Source organism: Orcinus orca, chromosome 10, assembly GCF_937001465.1.
Source record: "Orcinus orca chromosome 10, mOrcOrc1.1, whole genome shotgun sequence".
In the NCBI taxonomy this organism is placed as follows: domain Eukaryota; kingdom Metazoa; phylum Chordata; class Mammalia; order Artiodactyla; family Delphinidae; genus Orcinus; species Orcinus orca.
Genome location: NC_064568.1, coordinates 55,809,740 through 55,827,770, shown reverse-complemented (window position 1 = coordinate 55,827,770; position 18,031 = coordinate 55,809,740).

The following is an 18,031-nucleotide window of genomic DNA, read 5'->3' as shown; positions in this document are numbered from 1 at the left end:
TCTATGTCTGAACCATCATTGCTTCCAGTACAGCAATACCAGTCTCCTAGTTTCAGAACAGGAGGCAAGGCTCAAACGTATCAGGAAAGACAGAAAGAAGAGCTATATAGAGTTAACAAACTTCAAATATATCTGCTACTTCTTCCATTTGAAAAGTGAAAATGCCACAGTAGTCTCCAAGGTCAGAATCTCCTCTTTTCAGTTTTTCTTCATGAACAACTTCATATGTTCATGCAAAACCTTTGACCTCTAAGAAGCCGGCAGCATTGATAATTATCTCAAAAACAACCCTTTATGTGGTACCCACTCTATAATGGATTCAGAGACATGAATAAAACATCTTAATTTTCAAGTATTTCTTTTTAAATTAATATTTGAAAGAAAAATATCTTGTAAAGAAAGGAGATTTCTGTAAGGCGTGTAGCTCTTGCATAGAGGGATAGAGTTTTCATGGCCTGTCTTGTTAAAACTGTTCTAGTACCCATCTGATGCACACTTATTTATGGATTTTAGACTAAAAGCTCTTTTTTGTCAGTTTTCTTCACAACCACTTATCTCGACATCCTCATTAGGTGATTTTTCTCTTTTCTTTTTGTTGAGGCCTAGCCATGCCCTTGGTACTCTCTTTTGTTCCTTGCTGCAAAAGGAATGGTTTTAAAGCCTCCCTTTCCACCAGTCCCACCTTTTTTTTTCTTTGTAATTAGCCTTATTTGAGGACCAGAGAAGCAAAAGATTGGAAGGAAATACAAAAACTGTTGAACAAAAGACGATGTTCTTTACCCCAACCATACGCTGTATAGCTCGTGTGCAACCTGGGTCAGATGACTCGCATATATGCCTTTAAAATGAAAAGAGAATGAAAAAAGAAAGAACAAGAAAAAGCACTGACTTTCACAGCAGCTGCATTGGTATAAACAGGCTGGGAGTAAATGTCACAGCAAAGGAGAATAATACATCTTGCCTTCATTGCAAAAGTAACTCACTTTAAAACCAAAGAACATGATGAAACTGCATACCTGGTCACAATGCTTTTAGATAGTCATTTGAAATACCTTAATATTAATTTTCTTTAATTGGAAGGAGAGAAACACTTTTCTTTTTTAAAACTCTAAGCGTGTTTTCTCATTTGAGCCTCACGAAAATGGAATTGTTCAGCTATTTCCTTTAAAATCAGTTCATTAAAACAGTTTCGATGCAGTGGTGATTAATGAAATGCTTTTTTCTGCCTCTTATTTCATTAGTTAAGAGGACCAATGGATTTATGCTTTCCTTGTCTCTAGAAATAAAACTGTAGCTTTCAAAATATTAAAATTCATGAATACTGACTGGCTGTTGGGCCTGGAATAATGTTGTTTCTTTAAAAAAAAAGTTTTTTGTACCAATACATTTCATGAGAATAACCATCAAAGGCAGTTTTTTGTTTTTTGTGGGTTTTTTTGCGGTACGCGGGCCTCTCACTGTTGTGGCCTCTCCCGTTGCGGAGCACAGGCTCCAGATGTGCAGGCTCAGCGGCCATGGCTCATGGGCCTAGCCACTCCGCGGCATGTGGGATCTTCCCGGACCGGGGCATGAACCCGTGTCCCCTGCATCGGCAGGCGGACCCTCAACCACTGTGCCACCAGGGAAGCCCCAAAGGCAGTTTTAATGGGGCAAATATTACAAAGTATGAAGACTCAGGTTTCCAAAGATAGAGCTGCCAAAAACCAACTTGTCTTTCTCCCCACTCTACCCCCTGAAATAAACATTTTAAGTTTATCAGAATATAGGCTTTGTTTGCTGTTTTCCATTTTGATTGGGCAAGTATCAATGACCCAACAGGAAATGCAGAGAACACTCCACCTGGCAATTTAAGGAGAGTTCAGTAAACAGACTACAGTTGACCCTCCAACACAGGGGTTGGGGCGCTGACCCACCACACAGTCAAAATCGGAGTATAACTCACTCTTCATGGTTCCTCGGTATCCGTGGTTCCAAATGCTCAGAGTCAACCCACTGCAGACCCCTAACACTGTAGTATTTACTATTGAAAACAATCTATGTTTAAGTGGGCCCCTGCAGTTCAAACTATGTTATGTGTTATTCAAGGGTTAACAGTGTTTGTAAAGGTGTGAAAGGGGTTTAGGAAAACCATCAATATGCAGTGTTGGTAGCCCCTGTCATCCACAGGCCTGAAGTGGCAAAAGGAAGGAACCATTATCAAAATCTATGAAACAAACTCTGGTTTCTTGCAGCCAACCCGCAATGACTGGCAATGCAGAAGTTAGAGGAACACACACCCCACCCTGCTCACTTCCTGCCCTTGATTTTTTGTTAGCTAAGCCAGCTGGGAACCAAAGGGCAAAGGAAGCTGTTGGTGCCATCCTGGCACAGAGCAAGGGGACAAGGAAGCAGGAGGGGTACGGGGAATCAATCTGAAGTTTTAGAGACCCAGATAAATACCTCTTTCTCTCCCCACTTTTTGGTACAAGATACAGGCATCTCTTTCCCTTAAGCTTTCTTTTCCCTTTACATAAAATCAGTTTCATGGAACTCTTTTAAGGAAACAATTCTAAACAGCAAAACTTGGTCCTCTTAATTCTGTTAACAGACCTCAAAGAGCTCAAAATACCTGAAGAAAGGTTACTGCCCCCTCTTCACCTGCTACTGGGTGGAAAGTAATTAAAGGATGTGGTCATTTCACTCAGCAAATATTTGAGTACTGAGCAAGTGCACACCAAGGCACCATCTAAGAATCATGGAGGACCCAAGGGTGAGTCAGATGAGGACCTGGTCACTAGCATGTCTCTGGATTCCCAGCATCCATTTCTGATTTCTTCTCCTGCACGTACTCAGGCCTAAGACAGTGCTCACAACCCAGGCCGGTCACTCAACACATTCCTGTCTTCTACCTGGTGTGACAGGCTTACAGTTACCTAAGATAGACCAATAAGAGTCTTGTTTGGGAGGCTTCCCTGGTGGCTCAGTGGTTAAGAATCCGCCTGCCAATGCAGGGGACTTGGGTTCGAGCCCTGATCCGAGAAGATCCCACATGCCGTGGAGCAACTAAGTCCATGTGCCACAATTACTGAGCCTGCGTTCTAGAGCCCGTGAGCCACAACTGCTGAGCCCACGTGCCACAACTACTGAAGCCCATGTGCCTAGATCCCATGCTCCGTCCGCAACAAGAGAAGCCACCGCAAGGAGAAGCATGCACACTGCAACCAAGAGTAGCCCCCACTCGCCGCAACTAGAGAAAGCCCCCGTGCAGCAACGAAGACCCAATGCAGCCAAAAATAAATAAATTAATTAATTAAAAAAAAAAAAGTCCTATTTGGAACTGTTTTGCCAGATTTATGAGCAAAGAGGTGCTCTTTCAAAAGGAATTGTTCAGTGAAAATGATGTGAAAAAAAGCCTGTGAGAAGGATGAGGCCAAGGTGAGAAAAGCAAAGTTCAGGAGGGAGCAAGATGGAGGCTCTGGACCAGCCACGCCTGAAGCCTGTTGGACTCAGTGTCCTGAGTTAATACATTATCTTGTTTTGCTTAAGCTGTGATTTTATCTCTTACAACAGGATGAATCTTGACTCATATATTATCCTCAAGAAGTTTGTGTGTAGCAGGGAAGATCAGTGTGTAAACAAAACACAAAATATAAAGTTAGAAATAGCATTTTTAAAAGATAGATAAAGACTTCAGGGAGCCTAGGTTTACTTACAGAAGTAATTATCTGAACAATCAAGGAAATTAAGATGCCATTTGAACTGGGCCCTGAGTCACAGATAAAATGTGACGTGTTGATTTTTAGGGGTGAGCACACAGAGAGACAGAGACAGAGAGATATAAAAGGATATATTCGAATATCCATGGTAATTTCTGGGAATTAGGATTGTAATGGAAAAGGGTTTTTTTTTTAATTGTTGTTTTGTTTAGGCTACAATTTTTATTCTGTTATATTCTTTAAATTTGTTACAACTAGTATGGGTTACTTCTGTAGTTTTCTTAAAAAGAAAAAGTATTCAGAAACCTCCTTTAGTTCAGACCTCCTTTTGTACAGACCTATAAGCAGTTGCAATAAACCACGAGTTGATGATGATCTGCCAAAACAGTGTGTGGAGGAAGGGTGACAGGTAAGCAAAAATAGAACACGGACATGAATTATAGCAGGACAATGTATTGTAATGACTTTTTAAACAGCTTTAAAATGTGAAGAGATACTTTCATCATTTCTTCCTCCACCGAATGTAATTTGTCCTAGGCCAAATACAGGTGTGATGTTGGTAGTAATTAAAATTTAATTTGTTTTGCCACAAAAAAGATCTACCAGATGGATGTTTCTCTGCTTTTGTTGACTGGGTAGAGACTAGAATGTAATGATGATGATGAAGAAGAGGAGTCGGATGATATAAGCCGTAGTACAGGGGAAGCACATCACATATACAGCAGCCCTATAAATTGTTTACTCCTATAATCTGCACTTTGCAATCGAGGAAACTGACACTTACCCTGGGCCACATAACAAGCATGTGGGGACTGAGATCTGACCTCATGAAGTCCTGGTCCAGGGCTCCTATTATACGGCGTCTCCACAGGAACGATGATGGATGGTCTCTGTGCATATACAAACATCCTTAAAGAATTAGAAGCCCTATCCTTAATACAAATAAGAAAGAGTGATGACAAAGTTTTCACTGTTTCACACGCATCCTCCACTATCATTTGGTGTACAGCTAGCTGAGGTTAAGGGTACATTAATGCCCATAATCTTGATTTCAGCATCTTACTAATTCAGAGGTAGTTGGGGCATCTAACTTGCTTCTGGAACCACATATCTGCTGCCCTGTGCCAAGCAGAATGCGATCTACCAGTATTCTAATGCTGAAATTAGACAGCTCAAACAACAGCTGATTGCACACCATGAGATCCACTAAAATCTGACAGCAGGTGTACTCACCAATTTTGACCATAATGATGGCAATAAGGAGACTTTTTGTTAAAGGGACAAGAGAGCAGATATTTGGCACCAGGCAATGGAAAAAAGCAAGACAGTTTTAAACAAGTACCACATGTGGTGACTCATTAGATGTTGAGAGCTAATAAGAGGCTGAAGATTTTTAGCTTAGCACTGATGCTGTGGGCAGCAGGATCTCCTAACATCTAGAAATTGAGGATGAATCAGGAGGTGGTGATAAATCTGGTGCTGATGCCTGGAGTGTGGAACTGTTATATTTTTAGGATAAAGGCAAAGATGTAAAAGTCTAAGAGAGTGCCAGAGTGAAGCAGATATGTTGAGAGATCTGCATGTTTTTGTATTCATTCATTCACTAAGCAAGTACAATGCCATGGACAACACCCCAGATTTCAGAATACAGAAAATGACCCCTTCTGGGTGGAGCTGATAGTTTAACAGAGAAGAGACAATTAACCAGATAAAGATTATAAAGTGCAATGGCTGTTGGGATAATAGAAATGTAGGATACCATGAGGGCATGGTCTAGAGAAGTGAAGAAATTCCAGTGGAGGTGCAGGCCCAGGACAAGAAGAAGAAATAATGAAAGAGGGAGGAAAGTCCCTCCAGGCGGGATTGTAAGAAGGCCAGAGCTGGCAGGAGCTAGGTGGTTAGCGAGGATGGAGAGGTGGACAGGCCCAGATCCTTATGCTCTATACAAAAGCATCTCTACTCTTACAGACAGGAAAGATATCTTAATAGCTGCCATTCTTTTAAAGGCAGCCAGATAACCAACATGTGTATTTTGAGAAACTGCTACATTCTGTGCAGTGAACAAGATGAAGTCCCCGCCCTGGAGAAGCTTGTCTGTTGGTGGAGGGATTCAGACAATGAATCTGCAGAAGAATACACGTGCTGAGTGCTAGGAAGAAGATGAAAGAGGCTGCGATGGGAGAGAATGAGTGGGGGGCAGGGACATGGAACCCTGGTTGCGCACGGTGACCACTCTTGTGGAGGAAATATTTGAATTGAGGTCTCAACAGTGAGATAGGAGGAGGCCTGTGAGTGTCTGGGGAAAGCATTCCAAGCAGAAGGACAGCCAACTCCTTGAGACAGAAACAAGCAGTCTTGTGTTCACCACCCAGAAATTGGGCCCGTGCAGCCAAGACGGGGGATGCAGGGAGGTTTAAGGGCCACGAAGTGGGAGAGGTGAGGACAGAACAGGTAGAAACTTGAGGGAAAATGACCAGACATTCAGGTTGGCCCCAAGTAACCCCAGTTACCACTCTTTAGCCCAATTTAATTATTAATAACGCCCTCCCTCCTTCTCTAAGGCTCATGGAATAGGGCAAGGAGACTAGATTTTGCAGTTCAGGTGAAAGCCATGGGGGACTTTTAAGTAAGGGAACCACGTGATCCCCGGATTCATGCCTTAGAAAAGTTGCTCTGGCTGCAATTGGCAGGCGTTCTGTAAGGGGAAGGACTTCCATTCATTCTGTTTAAGGCCCTGATACCCAAAGAATTTCTTAGGTTTCTCACAGTACTGCAGAATCTTGGAATTTGGAAAGAATCTAGAGCTTACTTTGTTTATAGTCCTACACCATGTAAGAATGCCTCCTACCATAATTGGTGCTTACAACTGGCTTTAATGAAACTCAAATAAAAGACTATGATCAAATAAAGAGGTGGGAGACTTAGAATAAGAACAGAGTCTTTGGAGCAAGACAGAGCCAGATATGAGTCCTTGACCCTGTATGAGCTTTGTGATCTGAGGCAAATTACTTAACCTCTCTAAGCCTTTGATTTGCCACCTGCAAAACAGAAACAATAATAACCACCTGAGTGCCTTTAAAGTATTAAAAATAAGCTATGTAAAGCACTGGCTGGTGCAGGGTATTTCAATATTATAAAAATAAAATAAACAATAAAGATTCTTTAATGTAATTTCAAAAAGCCAATCCTACTTGACAAAGTGATTTTTCAAATTATTGTCGACATCACTTTTTATAGTTTGCTTTGAACCTCTGCTGAAAACAATGCATTCTCTATCCAGAGTAATGCACTTGATATGCACATGAAATTTTGCAAAAACATTTATTGAATGGCAGCTTGGAATAATGTTTGCAAAACTGTTGAAGGGCTCCTTTTAAAACAGAAACTGAGCTGAATCACAGAGTTGTAATTCCATCTACCGCACTCCCCATTCAGTATCCCAGTTTTCCCAACAAGGTGACTAAGTCTTTCCCCTCTGTCACTCACACCCCTTCTCTAACCCTAGTCTAACTGACCTCACTAAACAAACAGGTTATAAGTGACTATCAGATACACAAAGGAAAGGGTTATACGGCTTTACAATACAAAATTATTGAAGAAAATTATTGAAAGTCTCCAGCAATCACTACAGCAATTTTTTTTTTTTTTTTTTTTTTGCGGTATGCGAGCCTCTCACTGTTGTGGCCTCTCCCGTTGCGGAGCACAGGCTCCAGACACGCAGGCTCAGCGGCCATGGCTCACAGGCCTAGCCGCTCCGCGGCATGTGGGATCTTCCCGGACTGGGGCACGAACCCGTGTCCCCTGCATCGGCAGGCGGACTCTCAACCACTGCGCCACCAGGGAAGCCCACTACAGCAGTTTTTTCCTGTAGTGATTTTTGTCCTGAAAAATCTGGATAAGTCTGACTAATTCCTGAAATATACATTTACATGGTCTCCTTCATGCCTGCAACTAGGATGAGGTGACCCAAATCTTTGTGATTTACCACTGGTGCTAAGAGACCAGGACCACAAACATTCATTCACATCTAACAGAACAACCTTTCTCAGAAATCTTGAGTAGCAATTACACTCGCTCTTAAAGGAAATCATCGTAAACATTTCACAGTTATTGTATTACTTTTCTAGGCCTGCCATAACAAAGCGCTATAAATAACAGAAGTGTATTGTCTCACAGTTCTGGAGGCTAGAAGTTCAAGATCAAGGTATGGGCAGGTTGGTTCTTTCTGAAGGCTCTGAGGGAGAATTTGCTTCCTGCCTCTCTCCTGGCTCCTGGCAGTTTGCTGGCATTTCTTGGCTTATAGATGCAGGCTTAACTCCTGCATCGTTGTCTTCATGTTTACATGGCCTTCTCGCTGTGTGTGTCTGTCCCTTCACACATATATTCATTTTATAAGGACATTTATTCTTTTTATAAGGTCACCAGTCATACTGGAGTAGGAGCTCACCCATTCATTCCAGAATGACCTCATTTTACCCTACCAAATCACACCTGCAACAGCCCTATTTCCAAATGAGGGTACACTCTGAGGTACTAAGGTTAGGACACCAACATGAATTTGGGGTGGACACAATTCAGTCCATCACAATACTGAAATGAATCCTCTTTATTTCACATTTATTTATGCCTTCCCCACAGAGACATTCCATTTGAACTTTTCTAGTTTAAAAAAATGCAAAAGGATAGCTTCCTCAACTCGATAAAGAATATCTATAAACACTCTATAGCTAATACTTAATCCATAACTATATTTCATGGTGAAAAACTCTTAAGTTTTCCCACTAAGATCTGGTACAAGACAAGGATGTTTCCTCTCACCACTCCTTTTCAACATTATACTAGATGTTCTAACCAATGCAATAAGACAATAAAAGGAAATATATATATATATATACACACACACACACACATATAGAGAGAGAAGGAAAAAATAAAACTGTTTGCAGATGATATGATTGTCAGTGTAAAAAATCCAAAAGAATCAACAAAAACCTATTGGAACTAATAAGTGATAATAGCAAGGTTGAAGGATACAAGATTAATATACAAAAGCCGATCACTTTCCTATATACCAGCAATAAACAAGTGGAATTTGAAATTAAAAACACAACACCATTACACTAGCACCCCCCAAAATGAAAAACTTTGGTATAAATCTAACAAAATATGTACATGAGCTATATGAGAAAAACTATAAAACTCTGATGAACAAAATCAAGGAAAAACTAAATAAATGGAGAGATATTCCATGTTTATGGGTAAGAAGATTCAATATTGTCAAGAAGTCACTTCTTTCCAACTTGATCTATACATTCAGTGCAATCCTGGTCAAAATCCCAGCATGTTTTTTTGTGGATATTGACAAATTGGTTCTAAAGTTTATATTGAGAGGCAAAAGATCCAGAATAACCAACATAATATTGAAAGAGAACAAAGTTGGAATATCAAACCCACCCAACTTCAAGTCTTACTTTAAAGCTACAGTGGTAAAAACAGTGTGGTATTGAGCAAAGAGTAGACAACTAGATCAATGGAACAGAGTAGAGAGCCCAGAAATACACCCAGATAAATGTAGTCAACTGATGTTTGACAAAGGAGCAAAGGCAATACAATGGAGTAAAGATAGTCTTTCAACAAATGGTGGTGGAACAACAAGACATACAAAAAAAAAAAAAGGATCTAAACACAGACTTTACACCCTTCACAAAAATTAATTCAAAACTGATTGTAGGCCTAAATGTAAAATGCAAAACTGTAAAACTCTAGAAGATAATAGAAGAGAAAACCTAGATGACCTTGGGTATGAAAATGACTTTTTAGATATAACAGCAAAGGTACAATCCAGAAAGAAAGAATTGATAAGTTAGACTTCATTAAAATTAAAAACTTTTGCTCTGTGAAAGATGTTGTCAAGAGAATAAGGAAACAAGCCACAGACTGGGAGAATATATCTGCAAAAGGCACATCTGATAAAGGACTGTTATCCAAAATATACAAACAACCCTTAAACATCAACAATAAGAAACAAACTGATTTTAAAAATGGACCCATAGACCTTAACAGTCCCCTCACCAAAGAAGATATATAGATGACAAATTAGCATATGAGAAGATGCTCCATATCATATGTTATCAGGGAAATGCTAGTTAAAACTATGAGCTACCACTATACAGCTATTAGAATAGCAAAATCCAGACTACTGACAACACCAAATGCTGGTGAAGACGTGGAGCAACAGGAACTCTCATTCACAGCTGGTGGCATGAAAAATGGAACAGCCACTTTAGAAGACACTTGGACAGTTTCTTACAAGAATAAGTATACTCTGAAAGAATTAAGCAATCATGCTTCTTGGTATTTACCCAAAGGAGCTGAAATAAAAACCTGTACGTGGATATTTATAGTAGCTTAATTCATAATTGTTAAAAATGGGAAGCAACCAAGATGTCCTTCAGGAGGTGAATGGATAAATAAACTGTGGTTCATCCATACAATGGAACATCATTCAGGAGTAAAAAGGAATGAGCTACCAAGCCATGAAAAGGCCATAGAGGAACCATAAATGCATATTACTAAGTGAAAGAAATTTGAGAAGGATATATATTATATGATTCCAACTGTATGGCATTGTGGAAAAGGCAAAGCTATGGAAATAGTCAAAAGATCAGTGGTTGCCAGGGGTTAGCTAGGGGTAAGGAGGTGAACAGAGCAGTAAAAATACTCTGTGTACCATAATGATGGATACATCATTGTCCAAACCCATAGAATGTATAACACCAAGAGTGAGTGGTAATGTGAACTATGGACTTGGGGTGACTATGATGTGTCAGTGTAAGTCATCAATTGTGACAAATGTACCACTCGGTGTGGGGGGCTTCTTAATAGGAGAGGCTATGTATGCGTGGGGTCAGAGGTATGTGGGAAATCTCTACCTTCCCCTAAATTTTGCTGTGAACCTTAAACTGCTCTAACAATATCGTCTTAATTTTTTAAAAGTGATTCTTTTAAAAAGTTCTTAGAGCTACTTGTCATTCCTGTTTAAAAAGATATTTCCTTTGAAAACGTTATGCCTTGTTAAAAAATATACAGCGTTATAAAAAAGAATTAAAAATGAAAAAGCATCTGATGCAGGCCTCCCCACAGGCCCACCCCTGCCACCACTTGTTCTCGAAGTTGACATCTGAGTCTCAAGGGTAATCAGGAACACAGAATTCATTCCAAAAATCTCTGCGGCTCAGTTGGAACAACTGTTCATGTTTATAAGGCACATGGTTTGATGAAGATTGCATTTATTTTAGATTAGTCTGGGGGCTGGCCCTGTTGTTCTAAAAGTCTAAGGATGAAATTACAAATTTAAACAGTTGGTGTCGGTGGCAAACCCTGCTGTTTGCTGGAGCAGATGCTGTCAGCGCTCCTACCACATTCTGTAGGCACTTTTTTTACTGGAAGCACCTACAGCTCCCTGCCAGAGGGCTTTCTTTAAGCCTCATGGGGCACAGACAGGAGGTGCCGGGTGTAAGTACCCCTGGAGGAAACCCCAGCACAACCTGGTGGGGTAACTCTGAGAAATAGCCACACTGACCCCAGCCTGATGAATTTCACTGACCATTCTTGTAACTTGATCTACAGTGTGCCCTCCCTTCTTTCTCTCACTTCCCTTCTTCCCTGGTGTTTCCTGGTTTCATCTCCTAAATAAACTAGTTACACATTGTTTTAGGATCTGCTTCTGGGGTAACCAAAACTAAGACGCTTCTCTCCCAATACTTATTCCTTTCTTCCTTGTTAACGTGACTTCAATTTTCTTGGAGTTCCCAGCTTCAAGTTCAGGTTCATGGGCTTCCCCCACCCCAGGAAAGAGGTGCTGATTGGTCTAGACCCAGCACAGGGTTCGGGTTCTTCTACATGAGCAGGTGGCTCCGTTATGACCAGTGAAGACACTGGGAGGGCAGAGCCAACATGGAGGAGGCAGAACCATGAGAACCGCAAGAGCAGAGGCAGAGCCCTAATCAGATCACACCCGGAGCTGCTCTGCCTCTGGAATTCTTGTTACATGAGATATTGGCCATTCCTGTTGTTTAAAGCAATTGAGCCAGGGTTTGTTGTTACTCCAGGCAAAAAACATCTAATTAATGCATTTTTATGTCTAGAGAAAAAAACCCCACAATCCTTAGAGTGTCAAGAGACAGTATATGGCCACTAGAGCAGGAATCAAGAGCCAGAAGGGGACAAACAGACATCAGGACAAGCAAGGGGAAGCGGACAGGGGATGGAATTATGTTCACTGAATAATAATGGCAAAGGAATCCAGAATGTCCAAACCAGAGAAACAGGGCACCAAGAGTGGATAATCAGCTAGCCAACCTTTCTTCTTTCCTTCCTTCGTCTCTCCCTCCCTCCCTCCCTCCCTCCCTCCCTCCCTCCCTCTCTCCCTCCCTCCCTCCCTCCCTCCCTCCCTCCCTCCCTCCCTCCCTCTCTTCCTTCCTTCTGTCCTTCCTCTGTCATCATGAGCACACTATTCCAGGCACTTCTAGGAACTGAGCATTCAGTGGTGAGCATGACTGACATGGCCATAGCCTTTGGGAAGCTTGCACCCAAGAGAATCACTAGCAAGTTGAAGCCCAGGAGTGCATTGTAGAGCAAGAAGCAGGAAGGTGGACCCATGTATGGGCCCAGATAAAACTGTGTCGCCGCAGCTGGGTGCTCTTTCTGCTGCTCTCTCCCCCGACAGGTGGACGTCTTGACTCTGGGCCTCAGTGGAGCCAGGAATGACTCCTGACATCAGGCAGTGTCAGTAACTAAACTAACCCCAAATAAAGAAAACTCTTCCGAAGACCTCACTGGAACCCTGTGAACTGGGCAATGTTTGGTAAAATGGCCGTCTAGAAGAGAAAAGTCACTTTTATTAAAAAATATATATATATGGCAATGAGATGGAGGCTGCTATTTGGCAAATGAGATTTTTTCTGAAGTAAGAAATGACCTAAGTTGAAGATGTCAGGTAAGCTCAGCCAAAGAGCTACCTGGAAATCTGTATTGATAAGTCCATGCTCAGTAGGGGAAAAAGTACTGTGATGTCTTCCAAGGCACAGAAAGGATGTTAGCCACTCAGATACCCATTTGCTATAGCCAGGAAAACTTGAAAGAAGGGAAGTCTTGATGTCTCGCTATCCCTTTGGAAGGAATTATTTTATAACTAAAAAGAGAACAGAGACAAAATATAAAATTATACTTGTTTCTCTTGGAATTCATGCCATAAAAACTGAATCTTGAAGATGGCAGGTACCCATTTCTGAGTGCCAAGCTATAAATTGACCCAAACATCTCTTAAATATAACGTACAATATTACGTGTACAATTTAAATGTACATTATGCTTTATTATTAACATGTTTTACTGAAAATGTTTATCATTTGTACATTTCGTCTGGTAACACTTTTTTTTTGCACTGACCTGCAGATGTCTGTGTCACCTTCTATTCTGCTTTGTATATATTCTGCTTTGCATATTATTTTCAAACATATCAAAAATATCCACACATACATGTTTATGCTCTCTTTTCAAGCTAATATGGCTGATAATTATGTTATAAAAATGTATGAGTATTGCTAAAAATGTGTGGTTTTGTGCATGTTATGGAAGCTTAAAGGCTATTTTTGATTCATTTATTCATTCATTCAACAAATATTTGTGGAATGCCTGTGACAAGCTAGATGCTAGAATCTTGAGCTAGAAGCTAGATTTGTCGCTATAAGTCTCTGTAGAAACTACTTTTCTACTGTTGCCTTATAGTTAACCGTGAGTTATTAATACCAAGATCCAAATAATGAATCAATATGAGATGGCAAAAAAAAGTCAAAAAACAGAAGAACAGGAGCAAGGTCAGATTCAGATACAAAGATTCATAGAATGGAATATACAAGATAAAAATAATCAAGAGAGAGTGTGAAGACCATGAGAAAATCTGTGAGACTGATACCCACAGAAGTTTACAAATAACAAGGAAAGCACCATCTAGTCAGTGCTTGGTTGGTATCAGCAAGTTCTCATTGACAGAGAGCTGTGGTGAAAGGCTTGAGCCCCATTCTTTGGTCCTAGTTGATCCTCTAGGCCTACAAAGCACTATTTTCAACCATCTGAGTCTTCATCACTTCATCACAGAGAGCCAATCAGTCCCTCTACAATCTCTGCTTTATGTTTCTTTTCCACCAAGTTCCAGTTGCTCTCTAATTCTGAAAGCAGAAGTCCAACATTGTATCATAAGAGGCAAGATTTGGATTCATTCTGGCACATCACCTGTGGTGCACCATCTTTGGTTCATGACAGAGCAGTCACTTATGCCACCTGAATATCCTTCTCTTCTAAGATGCAGAGAACAGAACATCACGTCATCAAAGTCAACAAGTTAGAAAAAAGAGAGACTTAAGACAGCAAGGTACAAACTAAGATAAGCCACCATATGTGTGCAAACCTTCATGGGAGAGGGAGGAAGTTGGCAGGCCAATACTGAGAGCCCTGAGACCTAAAGGGAAAACTCTGATCAGTGGTGTAGATTCAGAAATTCTGCCTCATCATTTTTCTCAGAACAAATCAGGCCCTGTACACTGACTTAAATCAACTATCTATGAGGAGACAAATATATATCAGTAGGCCAATTATTTATGTGTGGTCAAAATCCCTCTAACCTTTCCCAATCTCAAGGGACTTATAAAAGCTATCAGGAATTTTCTTGAAGACCATGGACTAAAAATAACTGAGAACTATACTCAGTATCCTATGATAAACCATAATGGAAAAGAATATTTAAAAAATATATATATATACACACACACATATATAACTGAATCACTTTGCTGTACAGCAGAAATTAATACAACATTGTAAATCAACCATACTTCCATTCAAAAAATGAAAAACAATTAACCGAAGTGGAAGAGTCTTGAAAGGTTTTTAATACAGACAGGGGCAAAGCCTGGTCATCTGACTTTATCCCATGTCATCCAAGTGTTCATGCTGGGCAGATGGAGCTGTGGGGTCTGAATAAGATATTTTTTTCCAGGACCTGCAGTTCTGACTCAGAACAAGCACTAGAGTGGATCAGAGCTGGCCCAGAGCCAAGCTGTATGAAGTGAGGAGGGAGATAAGGATGGGAGTTACTCAAGACCCAAAGAGTCAAAAGGAAGTCTGACTTTTGTGACTACATCCACCAAGCTGATGGCTTCTCTCCTGGCTTCCACTTTCATTCATCCAATGGGAACCACCCTCAGGACAGCAGAAAGTGGAGGAAGGATGGGATTTTGGCAACGGGCCTCAAACATTTTGGTCTTAGGACTCACTGAAACTCTTAAAAGATAAAAATTATATCTATTGATATTAGAAATTAACACAAAAATTGTATCTATTGATTTTACCATATTAGATATTAAAACTGAAAAACTTGTATCTGTTGACATAGGTATATGATAAAATAGATTGATATAGAAAATGATATAGAGAAAAATTACATCTGTTGGAAATTTTTACATTAACTTATTAATGTAGTTGAAAAATAACAATAATTCCATAGTACATTAAAGTAATTAAAATGTTTTATGAAAAATATATTTTTCCAAACAAACAATAATTAGTGATAAAACTGACAGGTTTACATTTTTGCAAATCTCCTTAATATCTGGCTTAATAGAGGGCAGCTGGATTCTCATATCTGCTTCTGCATTCAGTCTGTTGCCATATCACATCATGTAGTCCCTGAAAAATTCTACTGTATACTCAAGAGAAAATTAGAGAAAACAACACAAATATCTCAGTATTTTTATGAAAATACTTTTGAAAATAGCTATGAAAGGGCTTGGGGACACCAAGGAATCCCCACACCACTCTTTGAAAATTGCTGGTTGGACTATATATGCCCATGCCCTCTCCTTTCTAGGCTACAAGTTGGCAGTGGTTGTGCCCCCTGGTCAGAGCTGCACCCGCTGTCGGGCATCCAGCCCTCTCTGTCCATTGTATTCCCAGCCCCTAGCCCTCCCCTGAGCCTGGGAGTAATAAAGTCTACCTGGTATTGGTAGCCCTGGAGTGCTTCAGATCCCCTGTTGCCAACTCTTAATCTTGCCCATACCTTTCTTGGTAAATAGACCCTTCATTAAACTCTAATCAATCATCTTTTTTCATGTGTGTGTGCAGTGGGAAGACTCTAAGGTGGCCCCCCACGATCCCCCCTCCTGGTGTTCTTGCCTGTGTGCAATCTTCTCCTCTTGAGAATGTGGCAAAAGTGTTGGGATGTCACTCCTGTGGTTGCATTATGTTGTGTAAGACTCTTCTCGCTAAAACAGGTGCATTCTAGAGCCTCTCCTTGATGAAGGAAGTGGCCACGTAGGAGAAGTGACCATGTGACCAGAACTGCAAGCAGCCTCTAGGTGTGCACACAGCCTCCAGCTAACAACCAGCAAGAGCTAAACCCCAACCCCACAGCCATGGGGAAATGAACTCTGAGCTTCAAAGGGATTCTCACCAGTTGAGTCCCCAAATGAAAACACAGCCCAGTCCACACCTTGATTCCAGCCCTGTGAGACCCTAAGCAGAGGATCTAAGGTTTGGCAAAATTCCTGATCCATAGAAACTGAAATAATACAGGCATGTTATCTTAAGCTGCTAAGTGTTTGGTAACTTGTTACACAGTAATAGGTAACTAAAACAGTGCCATTTTCCTCCCCAAACCCTGACTTATAAACGATCTGCACACTAACTATAAAAAAAAATTTTTTTACCACTGCTGTCCCATTTTTAAATGCCTTCCCTGTATTCATTTCCAAGTCCCATGATAGCTACAAAGGAAGTAACAACTAATACGTGCAGAAGTGTGTCGTGATATTGGGTTTTTGTTGTTTAAAACTCACCAGTTGACTTTTCTCTGGGTTAGAAGGATGCAGTATTAACGTTACGGAAGATGTTACAGAAAAACCCGAACAAACGTTTTGGCTAACCCAATATATAAGGGTTATACATGCAAGACTCTTTTGCTTTTAATTCCATAGAAGTTGATACTAGTAAAATGTACAAAAAATATTTGCATGTGGCACACTATACAATATGTGTATAGTTTAAAAAATTATAATATCATGAGGATCTGCCACTCAGCTCAAAAAACTGAATATTACAAAAACCTTTGATGTTAACTCCCTGGGTGTTCATCTAAAAGCCTATTTTCTTGCCTCCCCAACCAGGTAACCAGTATCCAGTATTTTGTGTTGTTCACTCTCTTACCTTTTGTTATCAGTTATCAACTATATCTGTTGATATATATATATATCGTTTAGTTTTTAAGTGCCTTTGCACTTTACTCACATATACTTCATGTATATATGTATGTGTGTATATATATAAATTCATCTGCAACTTGCTTTTGTTTGTCAGTATTATTTTGAGATTCATCAATGTTGCAGATATAGCTGGAATTCATTCATGTTCTATTGTACTTGAACTTGGTTATCCACTCTCCTATCTATGTATATTTAGCTTGTCTTCAGTTTTTGTTATGAGCAACTTGCTGTACACAAGAGCAGGAATTTCTCAACTCCAGGTGTATACCTAGGAGTGAAATTGCTGGACTGTAGGATGTGTTAATTTACACCTTCACCAGATAATGTCTAGTGATTTTCCAAAGTGGCTCTGCCATTCGATGCTCTTAGAAACTGTGTGCAAGTCTTCTGCTCCATGTTTTGCCGATGAGCCTAATGTACCTTTAATTAATTTGAAAGGATGTTGACTTTTACTCTAAGTGATACCAGAGGTTATTGGAAGATGTTGAGCAGAAATGTGACCTGACTCCACATGCATTTTAAGTAGACCACTGTCTTTCAGGTTGCAGATAGACTACAGGAGACCTGAGAAGGGGGTGGAATATTTGGAAATGCAGGCAATAGTTCAGGTAGTAGATGGGTCTGAACTTGGGTAATAGCATAAAGGTAAGGAGATTTCAAGACTGAGCCATAGAGCTTGCTGATGGACTGGCTATGGGCTGGGAGAGTTGCCAAGGATGACTCCAACTTTTTCTGCTTGAGCAATTCTAAAGGTAGAGATGCCTTTAATTGAACTGGGGAAGGATGCATTGGTCAGAGCTGAGTCTTGGAGCTGTTAAGTTTGATATGTTGGTTAGACATCCCATGGGCACCTTAAATGGCTGTTGTATGAATGAAAATGGAGCAGGTCCTCTCCATCAGCACTGTGGATCTCTGAGTCTGGATTACTCTTTGTTGTGGGGCGTCCTGTGCATTGTTAGATGTTTAGCAGCATCCCTGTCCTCTACCCACTGGGTGCAAGTAGCACCCATCCCCCCAGTG